General features: G+C 38.2%; 1 protein-coding gene and 1 pseudogene across 3 annotated transcripts in view; one reads left to right on the forward strand and one right to left on the reverse strand.

The window, feature by feature from the left end:
- Positions 1-16,220, forward strand: part of SCRG1 (stimulator of chondrogenesis 1) — a 139,966-nt gene that overhangs the window by 65,331 nt on the left and 58,415 nt on the right. The window lies entirely within an intron of this gene.
- On the reverse strand, positions 8,034-8,585 carry LOC139081615 (large ribosomal subunit protein eL38 pseudogene; annotated as a pseudogene).

Genomic DNA, 16,220 nt, shown 5'->3' on the forward strand with positions numbered 1-16,220 from the left:
TTTACTGATCCTTCAAGAACATTCTTAATTAATACCAGCATTTTTTTGTTCATATGAGTTCATGGTGTTGAAGAACACAGTGACTACTAGTGCGGTCGGAAGCCATGGCCTTGACTCATGCTAAGACACCAGCAGTTTTGCCTACCCTTGCTTTTGCACCATCAGTGGAAACATCAACGTGGTGAAAAAGGCAAATCATTTTTTAGTATTATCATGAAAATGCTTTTGACCTCACAGACTCCCTGAAATATAATGCATATATTGGCTACAGGGTAATCATAAAGGAGAAAATAAATATTAGTATCCTCAGCAGCATAAGAGGGAAACCATTGCTTTTACTTCTGTATTGTCTGAATTAAAAAAAATGATCCAGTATGACTTGGAGTTTATAAAATGAAGAAAATAAGTGGGCCTAGTGTCTCCACTGAAAAAGTGGGGGGAGCTTCATAAGAACTTCATATAATACATATTCATGTTAATTTGAAGTAACCGACTCTATCCTGCCCTAATCACCAGTTTATATGCAATGTAAAAAACTTTATACAACTATATCATTTATAGTTGATTCAACATGGCATTTTATCATTTCTATAAAAAGTTAGACACCGTATTCTTTATCAGAAATGTAATATGAAATATATCATTTTTCCTCATGAAGCCAGACTCATCATTTTAATATCTCTTTAACATTTCAGATGTGTAACTATATCAATTAGTATGCTTTCTTGCAAGGAAAAAGACTAACTGGCTTACACAAGAAAGACATTGATTAATTTGCGTAGTTTGGAGACCAGAGCAGAGTGGGCTCCAGGTGAGATATGTCAGGGTCTCTCTCCTTCTTTCTCTGATTCTCTCAGCCTTGTCCTCTTGCCACTGTTGGGTCATCTTCTGGCAGGTGGTATGATGCCTGTTCCCAATTCAACAAGGTCCACAGGAAAACAAGGGACAGGCCTTTACTGTGCCTCCTTAAAATCAAGGAAGCCTTTCCCCCAGGTCCCCACCAGATTTCCCCTCCTGTTTCCTGACCAGGGTTAGGTCACACGCACATGCCATTTCTCATGAAGCCAGACTCATTATTTTAATATCTCTTTAACATTTCATTCCTGATCCAGTCACTATCAAGAAAAATGGTATGACCAGCATTTATTTGGACCAGAAATCAGCAAACTATAGCCAAGGGCTAAAGCTGGCCCACAGCCTGTTTTTGTAAATAAAATTTTATTGTAACACAGCCATACTTATTCCTTTATAAATTGTCTATGGCTGCTTTCTCATGTAACAGTTGAGTAGAGCTGTTACAACAGAGACCATGTGGCTCACAAAGCCTAAAATATTTACTATCTAGCTGTCTTAGTTTGAGCTGCTATAACAAAATGCCATAAACTGGGAGGCTTATAAACAATGGAAATTTATTTCTCTCAGTTCTGGAGGCTGGGAAGGCCAAGATCAAGGTGCTGGCAGATTCAGTGTCTGATGAGGACCTGTTTCCCGGTTCCTAGATGGCCATCTTATCACTGCATTGTCATCTTATCATGGCTGAAGGGATGAGGGAGCTGTCTGGTGTCCCTTTTGTAAGGCACTGATCCCATTCATAAGGCTCTGCCCTCATGACCTAATCACTTCCCAAAGGCCCCACCTCCAAATATCATCACATAGGGCATTACATTTCCACATATGAATTTTGGGGAGGCCACAAATATTCAAACCATAGCACTGGCCCTTTACAGAAAACGTTTACTGACCCTGGGGTAGAGAATTATTCATAGCAGAAGAAATGATGACAAGTCAACTGCAATGACTACTGCAAGATAGGGTGGCTCTAAAAAACAAGCTCTCTGCTCTCGAAATGTGGAGATAAAGCCAATGGAGTACATTGCAGAGTGCCAAATATATAAATTATGTATCAAAGTTTACAAGTGCTATAAGAATTCAGAGGAGAAAGTGATCAATAGAGGCAAGGCAAAAATATTTTCAATGTACGTGAATTCTCCCCTACAATGTCTCAGGAGACACCGGGACAGAATGCTGGTCTGGGCAGCACTGTTCTGCTCAGCTTCCTTGTGTTTTGGTGTTCACTCTTGAAGGACAGGCGAGCAGCATGTGAATGTCTGGTCTAGCATTTTCCACTCATGGACACTGGTATTACAGGCCCTGTAAAGGATCTTCCCCTGGATTTCCCTAGGTCTTCCTGAGCTGTAATCATTACATAATACTAGGATTGATTCTAGATAAAAAGGTGGAATTTTATCATCCTTGTCCAACTTTGTGGATACAAGTCTTGTATCATTTCCCTCCTATTCTGTGACACTTCTCTCTTGTTCTCACCTATTAGAATGTCTTACAAGGGAAAGCACTCATGGTAAGAGGTAAAACTAGAAGCCTCACTCCAGTCAAGAGGATTTACCCTGAATGAGATTAGGAAATCCTTGAGCTAAACCAGAAAGGAATCCATGACTACTTCTCGTTATCCTCAAAACTACCACTTTTGGGTACTTTCCTAACCTGATACTTCAAATGTGCACTATTATGTGCCGAGCATTGTGCTAAAAGATAAACATTGAAAGGATATAAGAATATGGAGAAATATCCTTCAAATTCCTACTCCATCTGTCCTACAGGACTCCTCAGAACACTGAGGTGGAAGTTGAGGTGGTGACTTCAGATTTCTCAAAAGTTTCATGAGTTGAAAACTAGATGGGAACCAGTCATAGCAGTTTGAAGAAAAGAGAAAGATCTGCCTCATCTGTCCCACCAAGTAGTCAAGGATGCATGTGCCCCAGCAGTGACTCCCGAGCCATTAGCAGGAAGCTCCAGGAGCCACATCTGAGAAATGGTTGCCCCTAGGAAGTTGCATATCTTCACGCAAAGCCTAAAATAGGGTGAGTCACACCAGAAATAAGGCAAGGTGGCACGGATCCCAGGAGGGTTAAGTACTGAATCTCAAAGCTGGCAATGACAAAGGCTTGAGGACGTAAGTACATTTTAAAGATCCAGGCAGGCAAGGGCCCAGGGAGTTTAAGATAGGAAATAATTCCTTTTGCTCCAAAATGTTTAAGCCTTTTTGTTCAATTCGGCAAATGTTTCTTGAGTAATTATTGTGTGCCAGAAATTGTACATATTATTTATATTTGCTTTCTCCCTATTAGACTATAGACTATTTCAGGACAGGACATATATTGTATTTATCTTTTTAATCTTCTCCATGCCTAGCACTGTGGTTTGCACACAGTTAATACTCAAAAACATTTGTGGAATGAATGATGGAATGAGTGAATGAATGAAGTTAGTTCTGATCCTAAGGCAGTCATCTTTTATACTTCTTTCTGAGTGAGGAGAGCCCTAGATCCAAAATCAGAGGAAAAGAGAGGGCTACAGGTGTTCCATGTTCACAGTTGGAATAAGGCCAAAGGGGCTGGGATTACGGAGAGATTCTTGCACTAGGAAGTGTTAATGTGATATATTTAGCACATGGCCTCTAAATATTTCACAGCTGAGAATAAAGTAGAATTGCCTGGATTAGAGCGGTGAAGGAGACATTGCTATAGGAGAAAGACAAAGGAACTGTTGGAGACTGAACTTCATCTTAATTAAAATAGCACAATAAAAGTTCTGTGCAGAAGGTATTCTTTAATGTACTTTATATGGTATCACACATGTTTAGATGGTTAACCATCTTGTTTCTATTTTAACTTCCCTTCACCCCTCAAGATGCAGCTCAGCTATCATCTCCTCCTGTAGGAAACATCATTGGATCATCTTTCTGACTTGCCGTCATCTTGGTTAGAAACCTATTCTGGGTTGAATAGTGTTCCCTCAAAATTCCTGTCCACCTGGAACCTGGGAAGGTGACCTTATTTGGAAGTAAAGTCTTTCAGACACAATCAAGTTAAGATGAGATCATACTGGATTAGGGTAGGCTTTCAATCCAATATGATTGGTGTCCTTCTAAGGAGAAGGAAATTTGGATCCAGACATAGGGGAGAAGGCCATGTGAATAGGGAAGCAGAGATTGGGGTGATGCATCTACAAGCTAAAGGATGCCAAGTATTATCAGCAACCACCAGAAGCTAGAAGAAGCAACAAAGGATTCTACCTGAGAGGCTTCAGAGGGAATATGGCCCTGCCAACACCTTGATTTTAGATTTCTAGTCTCCAGAACTGTGAGAGAATAAATTTCTGTTGTTTTAAGCCCCTCAGTTTGTGGTAATTCATTACAGCAGCCCTAGGAGACTCACATAGAGCCCTTTTACTTTTATATCCACTGACATACGACACTGCCACACCATTGTGGATATATCTTTTTGTGTATATGTCTCTCCTTCCAGATTATGGTTTCTTAGAGATAAAAGAATGTCTTACTCATTTTTGTGTCCTTAGCACATCATACAATATCTGACAAAATAAATATTATTAAAGTAAACTGATTGGGGCACAATTGACAATTCTAAATGTCCACCAAAATTTAAATGTCCCATGCTTGCCAAAATTCCAGACTCCACTAACCCATGTCAAAGCCATGCCCTAGAAATGGCCCCAGCCCACTATGCCACTTATTCCAGCATGAGGACTAGGAGACAGTAAGAAAATATAGAAAGGAAAATTTATTGCCATTTAATAAGAGCCTTTAGTGGGTTGAAAAATCTTCCAATCTACACAAATTCTGTAGAGGACAAAAGTTAGAAAAGAAATTCTTTATGGTAAACATGCTGGAAGCCACCAGCCCAAGCCATGGAGTATTAATAAATGAAACAAAAACCAAAATCGGTAGGGTTTACCAATGGCCAGGCAGCAAAAATAGGGAGAAAGTAAGAAGTTTGCTTAGACACACCTTAAAAGCTAAACCTCCTAATTTTGACAGAAATATCTCAATATTTTTGCAAAAATACAGCTAACGTCTCAGGAGTACCTCTCTGAAACTTCACCTAGAGATGTTCACATGTTTATTAGTTAGATTAAGAGCCATAAAAGACGTTAAAATTTAGAAGAAGTCATATTAGAACCTAAGAGGAAAATCAATTCTGTGGAGACAGTGTCACGTATCCTTGTTCAAAGCAAAGAAACAAGAATGATTACGCATGTTACTCTACGTTGAAGGCCCTGGAAGGAACATTTGATTGGTTGGATGAGGGCCACATGCTCATGCTCTTCCTACCAGGAGAAGGGACAAGAATTATTTATCTATCTTTAGCTATAGTGACAGGAGGTGAAGACCTGTATCCACATATTTCTTTGCCCCAAATAAGAAGGCTTTTATATGCTGAAGAACTTCCTATATTTTGTAGTGATATATATATCCAAAAATCTTTAACACAAAAAAAATCTATACCTTGCTCACATAAATGGGTAGTCCTGAGGAGTGGGGAAGTATTCTGTCAAGCAGTAATTTTTGAGACCCAGGTTCCTTCTATCTTGTGACTGCCATTTTCAATATATGATTTCTAAGGACCCTGTACTTCCTTCCATTTAATCTGGCAGAAGAGGAAAGAGAAAGCATGGAGAAGCACTCTTGGGAGGCTCTGAAGGGGAAAGGCCCAGAAGTGTCCACATCACTCTGTACAAATCCCATTGGCTCAGGAGTCAGTCTCAAGGCTGCCTCTAATTGCAGTGGGGCCTTGGAAACCATGTGGGTGCCCAGGAAGAAGAGGAATCTGGTTTGGTGCACAGTCTCTGTCTTACTATGATTATTGTCCACGACAACGTCTCAAAAATTATAAGAAGTCTTAAATCAAAAGAAGTAAAATGTCATAATCAAGTCTTGAAAGAGCTAGGTAAATCTGTTAAGTCCCAACAGCAATAATTGAAAGAAAAAAATTGGATAGAACATAAAAGATTTATTGAAAAATGTGAAGTCTAATGTAAACAGGGTCTGTGGATATTCAGAATTGGTCAAACAACTGGATGATGCTGTTCTAACTTTTCTTCTCGATGTTTTACTATTAAGAAGCTTGTGATTAATGTTAGTCATTGATTAATCAATATATTTCTCAGATTCCATTATTTTATCAAAAAAATCTCCTTATCTCCAAAGTTTAGAATTTAAAATAATGTAAATAAACAGATGACAGCTATTTTAATGTGGGATTTGGTTGTAAACTGCAAATTCCCTTACAAAAAGCTTAATTGTGAAACTCTGGTTACCAGTTTTTGCCCTGAGAATGGCTAGATCTACACAACCTCGATTTTGATCAAACCAGTTGAACTTTCTGATAGCATCCATACCAAAACCCCAGAAAGACTTGGTGTTTCCTGGAGCGATGTGGTATAAGCAGGCTTCATGGATCGCTTGAAGGAAAGTTAAGTTCAGCACAATATTTGGAACGGTTCTTTCCTCATGCATGTAGGCGCAGCCTATGTTTCGTTCGTTTGTTTGTTTAATCTTCTGTATTTCACATTGTCTTTTCCTGCAATTAAGATCAAGGCAGCCCGTCAGGGACTATGTCTAAATTGTTTATCTTTAATACGTAAAGGGATAGATTGTCATCAGCCTACTTAAAAGATATTAGATCCTATCTCATACAAGATAAGCCTTTGGTAATTCTAGCTTCTGCTACAGCTTTTCTTTTTCCTCTGTTCTTTTCAGCTAATGTGTGACACTAACAATTACCACTCTAATTGGGTGTTTGCTCAGTCAATTCGAACATAGAGTTAATAAGGACGGCAAATAAGTCAATAAGCCCTTTTGCTTTAACCAGACATCTCTTAAAATCTAAACATTAAATTACAGGCCATTATCGCAAACCTTCCCTTATTTGAAGACATCTGTGGCTAAATGTTTAGGTCTTTCTGTATGTGTAAGTTATTGTATTAAATACTGCTAGGCAAAATAAGTTGGTATATGCTTTATTAAATGTGACACTGAGTAAATGAGGTTTAAAAACAAGGAAAAGATGCCCAAAAGATTTTGTTTTGGCATACTGTGTGTGTGTGTCTTGTTTTGCTTTGGGTGTCTTACACAGTAAATTGTCCTAAGACTGCTCAATAACAGGACTGCGTGCTCTGGGATGCCGGGGTAATGTTTGCTTTATTTCTAAAGTAAGTCGCAGAGAGAGTATAGTAGAAATAAGACGATGAAAGCGAGAGTTGATGTTAACATAAAGACAGCCTGCCTTTTATGTCTTCCAGGACTCCACAGAGGAATCTCAACCTCATTACTGAGCAATGAATGTTTCTGGTTAATTTGGGTGTGTGGGCAAAAAAGGCGGAGAGGGAAAAGCTGGCAGCAGGCTCGGCCTGCTAAGTAGTCTCTTACAGTCTTTGGAGATGCTTAGATGAGAGAAGTAATTAAAATCAGTACACCTGGGAGGCTGGGAAGAAAACTGGAGAAGAGTAATTAATGAAAATCCAAGCACATAAGCAGTCGTAGTATGCACTTGAAGCCTGGGAAGACGGTGGTTCAGCTAGGCACCAAGGTGTCTTTGAAGCACCGCCAGATGCTTGAATTTACTGACAAACACGCCAGCACTCAGCTTGTGTACAGATATGCACACAGCTTCAGGTTTACCCATCACACGTACACTAATAGTTTACCTATGCACTTTTACGGGTAATGTATATGTTGATACAGAAAAAAGAATGCATAGAGAACGATTGTTTTGCTTCGTGTGGGGGTGAACTTTGATGGAACTTAGTAAAACACAGAACATTTATGACCCTGATGAATGGCTCCCTGGGGAGTCATTTCCCTGCCCTCCCAGCTGGAGTGTAGGGCTGCAGTGACAGCACTGGGTAAGAAAGGGACAGAACAATAGGTTCTATGAGTTCAAGAAGCTGAGGTTGCCCTCCCTGAGTGGGTGGTATAGCATCAGTCCTGAGCAGCACATAATTCAGAGAGAAGTGACGGATTCTCGTGAAATGTGGAAATAACAAAGGGGGTAAATTGAGAGCAAATTATGAAAGTGCATTTGAATCACCCAATGTGCTGAGGATTTTTCGTGTCAACAGATTCCACTATTGAAAAACCACATGCCTAGTGAATTTCCTGATCACTATTCCACGCTAAGTAATGCAACAATATTACCCGAACTGGACCCCATACGAGATTGGCCAATTGGCGCAATTAGAAAACAAGCAGCCTTTTAAAAAACTTTATTTGTGTGTTTGAATTTTTTAAATTTTAATACAGTTAAATCAGTGTGTCTGTTCATTTCAGCTCCTTCTCTGGGAAACCCAGGGGCAAGGACTGCCTCCATTTTTCTGCCTTCCCTTGTCCGTGACGGCCGAGGTGTAAAGGTATCTGCTGCACCGAACTTTAAACTTCACGTTATCCTTATTTTTCATGATCTTGACAGATTTGGCCTCCTTTTGCCTGACTTTGAGCGGAAAGTTCTTGATTCCCTTAATTTTTCGAGCCCCGAGGAGGAGGCGCGCAGGGAGGGGGTGAGGATCCGTGCTGCCTGAAAGACACCTTCTTTCACCTTTTTCACAAGAGTCTGAAAAAATGCTGAGGCTCTCTGCTCTGTGTTTCATTTCAAAGTCACAAAGCAAGAAACTTGACCCTGGCTAAAGTTAAATGAGACTCCTTGTTGCTGCTGACCTTGGCTATGTTCTTTTATTTATTTTGTTTTCCATTTACTCCATAAGCTCCTGGCAGTTTCTGTGGACATATGTGGCTGTTTCTTTAAGAAGTCAGATGCCTGGTGACTATATCTTGAAATCCTACAAAGGAAACAACCTGGAAAGAGCTCTGCACTGATCATTTAGGATGTGGACTCCCAGCATCCCGACAGCAGATGATCCCTCAGAGCCCCAGTACCCAGACAGAGAAGGTGTCCCGATGTGGAAAAGGAAGCTGCCAGAGCTGCCTTGGCTCTGAGGACCCATGATTGGCCTTGACACTGGGTGGAGATGAACAAAAGCCTGCAAAATCAGCCTCTAAGGGAAGCTCATTGCCTTTTGTCTCTTCTACCCTACTGTTCCCCACTGGCCCTATCAGGATAGAGACTGTCAACACCTTGATGCTCCTAGATCAGACTTTGAATGGAAAAAAAAACCAAAACACTGAATTCTGAATCTAAGTTCTAAAAAAAGAAAAGAACAAAGTTTTTATTTTATATAATAACATATCCTAAACCTGTTGATCATCAGAATCCCTTGATCACACGAGGTTTTCCAAAAAATACCAGTTCCACCAGCTTCAACAATATCTGAGAGAAGCAGAGAAGAGCCACATGAAACTGTATGAATCATCTCAAGTGCCCTGTTATCCCATGGAGTGAAGACTGGCTCTATTTTTATTCAAGGAGATAAAAAGAAACTCCACTCTCTATCTTTCTATTACTTTTAGAACTATGATTATTTCTACCATCTCCATGCCTGCCTCAGGCTGAAAGAGGCATCTGATTGCAACACCTGACACAGACTGAAATGAAAACACAGAGTGCAGCACAGTCAAACTTTGGGAGCAGGTCTGAGGCCACCATGTGGCAGATGCAGATGGGCAGATCAAAAAGGTTGCCTGCAAAGACAGCTAGAGAGAAAAGGAACAAGCAGAAGAGAAGAGAGAGGGAGGAGGAAAAGGAGGAGAAGGGAAAGAAGGAGAGAGGGAGAGAGGAATGGAGGGAGGGAGGAAGAAAACATAATTGCCTGAGTTTCCAGGTCCCTTGGCTCTAAATTATCCTTATTTAACTAGAGTGTTTCATTTTATAACACCATAATGGCCAACTAATATGTGTTCCCATTAAGTATGCTAATCTGGCTTTTACCTTTGAGTTGGATTCTGTTTATAAAGACAGCTGTTTCCTGTCTGGAAATCCGGAAATTTCTTAAGCAAAAGCAGTTTGAATTGGCTTTATTTATTTAATTGTCTATTCCATTCCTTATCCTAAAAACAGGTACCAAAAACTTCCAAACAACTGAATGTGGATGAAAGAAACCGTCACATGACTTCAACATACGTCCTTTCATCATGATGGCTTCCTACAGACCTGACATGATGCTAAATTCACATTAGGACAAGATATTAAGGCCTGATTCTAGTTTTAAACTTGTTCGTTCCTATTCATCTGGAAGCTCATCAGTCAAGACAGAAGACTCTGGTAGTTTTGTCTCCAATACCCACATAACAAAGGACAGAAGTTCCTGGGGTGGAGACCGGCGAAACCAAGCTCAGTTAAATACATATAGTTCCAGGGATTAAAATCTCCTATTAACACACTAGCAGACAGTTTCTTTCTGAAATTAGATTTCTTTCACTGGATCTGGCTTCACTTCAGTCAAAACAACACTTCTGAATATTGTGCAAGCCAGCTCCCAACCACAGCCTCCTTTGAAGGTGACCTATAAATGGTTGCTTCCATTTGTATTCTTTTGCCTTAAGGAACATCACATTCTCCACCTCCTAAATTCACTGGCTTTGGCTTGCTTCTCTTTCATTTGGTTCTCACTCTTTCCACCCTTCTGGAATTAGTCAGTCTGCTTTCCAAACTTGGCTTCAGCTGGAATACAGATTCAAACTTCCCTTTGCTCAATGGCCTCCAGTTAAAGGCCAGCAACTGTGCCTATTCCCATGCTTAGTTTTGCTTAATGAACTCCAGCATATACAGGAGGGTTGGTCTGAAAATAACATGGTGTACCTTCCTGCCCATAAGCAGAAGTCCAACCATGAGTTATTTCTTAATTAAAATGACATACGAGAGAGTGTGCAAATTAATCCCTTTGTAGGCCTGAAAAGTTACTCCTAGTAAGTATTTCAGCAGTGTTTGCTTTTCCTCTTTAACAATTTTAAATATACTTATTTTGTAATCTATTTCTGAAGTTTAGGGTCTAATTATATTGATTGTTATTGCCAATGATTCTGAATTGTTTCTTCATGTATTTTGTAATTTAGAATTATGAGTTCATGTTTGGTGGGATTTTCTTTTTTTTAGTAAGGAAGATTCACCTAGAGCTAAGATTTATTGCCAATCTTCCTCTTTTTTCGCTTGAAGAAGATTAGCCCTGAGTTAACATTTGTGCCAATCTGCCTCTATTTTCTATGTGGGTTGCTGTCACAGCACAGCTGACAAGTGGTGTAGGTCCACACCTGGGATCCAAACCTGGGAACCCAGGCTGCCAAAGCAAAGCATGCTGAACTTAACCACTATGCCATGGGGCCATCCCTGGTGGGACTTTATAGGAATCCTGTGCAGGGTTGAAAATTTGTCTTTCTAAATGAAGCTTTTAATTACTTTTATTAAGGGCACCAGTATTATTACCAGCCTGAGACTGCTTTTTTTTTCATTGAGCTAACACTGGTTTATAACATTATATAAGTTGCATGTGTACATTATAATTTGACTTCTGTATACACTACAGTGTGCTCACCACCCAAATCTAGTTTCCATCTATCACCATACAATTGACCTCCATATCCATTTCATGCCCCCTCACCCCCTTTCCCTCTGATAACCACTAATCTGTTCTCTGAATCTATGTGGTTTTGTTTTGTTTGTTCATTTATTTTTTTTATATTCTACATATGAGTGAAATCATATGGTATTTGTCCTTCTCCATCTCTGACTTATTTCACTTAGCATAACAGCTTTAAGGTCCATCCATGTTGTTGCAAATGGCAAGATTTCATCTTTTTTTAATGGCTGAGTAGTATTCCATTGTATATATATATATATATATATATAAAATATATATATATAACACCACATTTTCTTTATCCATTCAGCCATTGAGGGGTGCTTAGGTTATTTCTGTATGTTGGTTATTGTAAATAATGCTGCAATGAACATAGGGGTGAACATATCTTTTAGAATTAGTGTTTTCATATTCTTCAAATAAATATTCAGAAGAGAAATAGCCAGATCATATGGTAGATCTATTCTTAATTTTTGAGGAATCTCTATACTATTTTCCATAGTGCCGCACCAATTTACATTCTCTCCAACAGTGTACGAGGGTTCCCTTTTCTCCGCATCTTCTCCAACACTTGTTATTTCTTGTCTTTTTGATAATAGCCATTCTAATGGGAATGAGGTGATATTTCACTGTGGTTTTGATTTGCATTTCCCTAGTAATTAGTGATGTTGAACATCTTTTCATGTGCCTGTTGGCCATCTGTATGTCTTCTTTGGAAAAATGTCTATTCAGATCCTCTGCCCGTTTTTTAATTGGGTTGTTTGGGTTTTTTGTTGTTGAGTTGTATGAGTTCTTTGTATATTTTGGATATTAACCCCTTATCAGATATATGATTTTAAAATATCTTCTCCCAATTGTTAGGTTGTCTTTTTGTTTTGTTGATGGTTTCCTTTGCTGTGCAGAAGCTTTTTAGTTTGATGTAGTCCGATTTGTTTATTTTTTCTTTTGTTTCTCTTGCCTGAGGAGACATGCTATTCAAAAAGATACTGTTAAGACCAATGTCAAAAAGCATACTGCCTATGTTTTCTTCTGGGAGTTTTATGGTTTCAAGTCTTTCATTCAAATATTTAATCCATTTTGAGTTAACTTTTGTGTATGGTATAAGGTAGTGGTCTAGTTTCATACTTTTGCATGTGGCTGTCCAGTTTTCCCAATACCATTTATTGAAGAGACTTTCCTTTCTCCATTGTATGTTCTTGGCTCCTTTATTATAAATTAGTTGTCCATATATGTGTGGGTTTATTTCTGGGCTCTCAATTCCATCCCATTGATCTATGTGTCTGTTTTTCTGCCAATATCATACCTTTTTGATTACTATAGCTTCGTAGCATAATTTGTAATCTGGGAGAGTGATTCCTCCAGCTTTGTTCTTTTTTTCTCAGGATTGCTTTAGCTATTTGGGGTCTTTCGTGGTTCCATACAAATTTGAGGATTTTTTGTTTTATTTCTGTGAAAAATGTCTTTGACATTTTGATAGGGACTGAATTGAGTATGTAGATTACTTTAGGTAATATTGATATTTTAACAATGTTTATTCTTTCAATCCGTGAGCACAGGATATCTTTCCATTTCTGTTTCTTCTTCAATTTCTTTCAACAATGTCTTATAGTTTTCAATGTACGGGTCTTTCACCTCCTTGGTTAAATTTATTCCTAGGTATTTTATTCTTTTTGTTCTAATTATAAATGGGACTTCCTTTTCTTTTCTTTTCTTTTCTTTTCTTTTTTTTGAGGAAGATTAGCCCTGAGCCAACATCTGCTGCAAATCCTCCTCTTTTTGCTGAGGAAGACTGGCCCTGAGCTAACATCCATGCCCATCTTCCTCTACTTTATATGTGGGATGCCTACCACAGCATGGCTTGCCAAGTGGTGCCATGTCCGCACCCAGGATCCAAACCGGCAAACCCCCGGCAACAGAAGCGGAACGTGTGAACTTAACCACTGCGCCACTGAGCTGGCCTCAGGATTCTTTTCTTAATTTCTCCTTCTGCTATCCTGCTGTTAGTGTATAGAAATGTGACAGATTTTTTGGGTATTGATTTTGTACCCTGAAACTTTACTGTATCTGTTTATTACTTCTAAAAGTTTTTTGGTGGAATCTTTAAGATTTTATATGTGTAAAATCATTTCATCCACATATTGTGACAGTTTTACTTCCTCCTTTTCAGTTTGGATGCCTTTTATTTCTTTTCTTTGCCTAATTGCTCCAGCTAGGACTTCCAATACTATGTTGAATAAGAGTGGTGAAAGTGGGCATCTTTATCTTGTTCCTATTCTTAGAGGGATAGCTTTCAGTTTTTCACTGTTGAGTATGATGTTAGCTGTGGGTTTGTCATATATGGGCTTTATTATGTTGAGGTACATTCCTTCTATATACATTTTATTGAGAGTTTTATCATAAATGGATGTTGAATCTTGTCAAATGCCTTTTCTGCATCTATTGAGATGATTGTATGATTTTTATCCTTCATTTTGTTAATGTGGTATATCATGTTGATTGATTTGCAGATGTTGAACCATCCCTGCATCCCTGGAATGAATCCCACTTGATTGTGGTGTATGATTCTTTTAATGTACTGTTGTACTCCGTTTGCTAATATTTGTTGAGGATTTTTGCATCTATGTTCATCAGAGATAATGGCCTGTAATTTTCTTTTTTGTGTGTTGTCCTTGTCTGGTTTTGGCATCTGGGTAATTTTGACCTCATTAAAGAGTTGGGAAGTGTTCCCTCCTCTTTAATTTTTTGGAAGAGTTTGAGAAAGATAGATGTTAAATTTTCTTTGAATATTTGATAGAATTCACCAGTGAAGTTGTCTTGTCCTGTACTTTGTTTTTTGATTACTGTTTCAATTTCCTAACTAGTGATCAGTCTATTCAGATTTTCTATTTCTTCATGATTCAGTCTTGGAAGGTTTTATGACTCTTGGAATTTATCTATTTCTTCTAGGTTGTCCAATTTGTTGGCATATAGCCATCATAGTAGCCTCTTATAATCCTTGGTATTTCTGTGGTATCCATTGTAACTTCTCCTCGTTTGTTTCTGATTTTATTTATTTGAGCCTTCTCTCTTTTTTCTTGGTGAGTCTACCTAAAGATTTGTCAATTTTTTTTATCTTTTCAAAGAATCATATCTTAGCTTCATTGATCTTTTCTACTCGAGTTCTTTTTATTCTCTTTTTCATTTATTGCTTCTCTAATTTTTATTTCCTTCCTTCTACTGTCTTTGGGCTTTGTTTGCTCTGTTTGTTTGTTTGGGCTTTTTCTAGTTCCTTTACATGTAAGGTTAGATTGTTTATTTGAGATTTTTCTTGTTTCTTGAGGTAGGCCTGTCTTGCTATAAATGTCTCTCTTAGTACTACTTTTGTTGTATCACATAGATTTTGATATGTCTTATTTTCACTTTCATTTTTCTTCAAGTACTTTTTAATTTCTTCTTTGATTTCTTCATTGACCCAATAGTTGTTCAGTAGGATGTTGTTTAATCTCCACATATGTGTGATTTTTTCAGCTTTCTTCTTCTTTTTTTCTTCTTTAAAGATTGGCACCTGAGCTAACATCTGTTGCCAATCTTCTTTTTTCTTTTTTCACTTCTTCTTCTTCTCCCCAAAGCCCCCCCAACCAGTACATAGTTGTATATTCTAGCTATAGGTCCCTCCAGTTGTACTATGTGGGATGCCACCTCAGCATGGCCTGATGAGTGGTGCCATGTCTGTGCCCAGGATCCAAACCAGTGAAACCCCAGGCCACCGAAGTGGAGCATGTGAACTTAACCACTCAACTATGGGGCCAGCCCCTTCAGCTTTCTTCTTATAGTTGATTTCTAGTTTCATGTCTTTGTGGTTGGAAAAGATGCTTGATATGATTTCAGTCTTCTTAAATTTATTGTCTTGTTTTGTATTGCAACATATGGTCTATCCTTGAGAATGTTCCATGTAGACTTGAGAAAAATGTGTATTCTGCTGCTTTTGGTTGGAATGTGCTATATATATCTGTTAAGTCCGTCTGGTCTAATGTTTTATTTAAGGCTGATGTTTCCTTGTTGACTTTCTGTCTGGTCTATTTATTGATATAATTGGGGTGTTAAAGTCCCTTACTATTATTATAGTGGCATCAATTTCTTGCTTTAGGTCATTAATAATTTATTTATATATTTTGGTGCTCCTTTGTAGATGTATATATACTAATAAACGTTATATCTTCTTGATGGATTATCCCCCTTTATCATTATATAATGTCCATCTTTGTTACCTTTTTTGGCTTGAAGTCTATTCTGTCTGATATGAGTATGGTTACCCTCATTTTTTTGTTGTTTTGTTTCTTTGGGCTGCCATTTGCTTGGAGTATTATCTTTCATTCCTTCACTTTGAGCCTACGTTTGTCTTTAGAGCTAATATGAGGTTCCTGGAGGCAGAATATTGTTGGGTCTTATTTTTTAATCCATCCAGCCACTCTGTGTCTTTTGATTGGTGAATTCAATCTGTTTACCTTTAGGGTGATTATTGATATATGATAACTTAATACTGCCATTTTATCTTTTGTTTTCTGGTTGTTCTATATCTCTATTGTTTCTTTGTCCTTAGGTTTCTGTCTGCCATTTTAGTTTGGTGATTTTCTACAGTGTTTGTCTCAGTTTCTTCATTTTTATGTCTCATGTCTCTGCCCTATATTTTTGTTTTGTGGTTGCCATGAGGTTTGTTTAAAATGTCTCATAGGTAAGATAGTCCTTTTTCTATGGATAGCATCTTATCTTCATTTGCCTCTAAAGTTTGCATCTTTTTCTTCTTTCCCTTTTATATTTTAGTTTTCATAAATTATCTCTTTTTGTGTTCTGAGTTCATTACCAAATTGAAGTGGCTATAGTTATTTTTAATGGTT

The sequence above is a fragment of the Equus przewalskii genome, chromosome 2 (assembly GCF_037783145.1).
Source record: "Equus przewalskii isolate Varuska chromosome 2, EquPr2, whole genome shotgun sequence".
NCBI classification, from domain to species: Eukaryota; Metazoa; Chordata; class Mammalia; order Perissodactyla; family Equidae; genus Equus; species Equus przewalskii.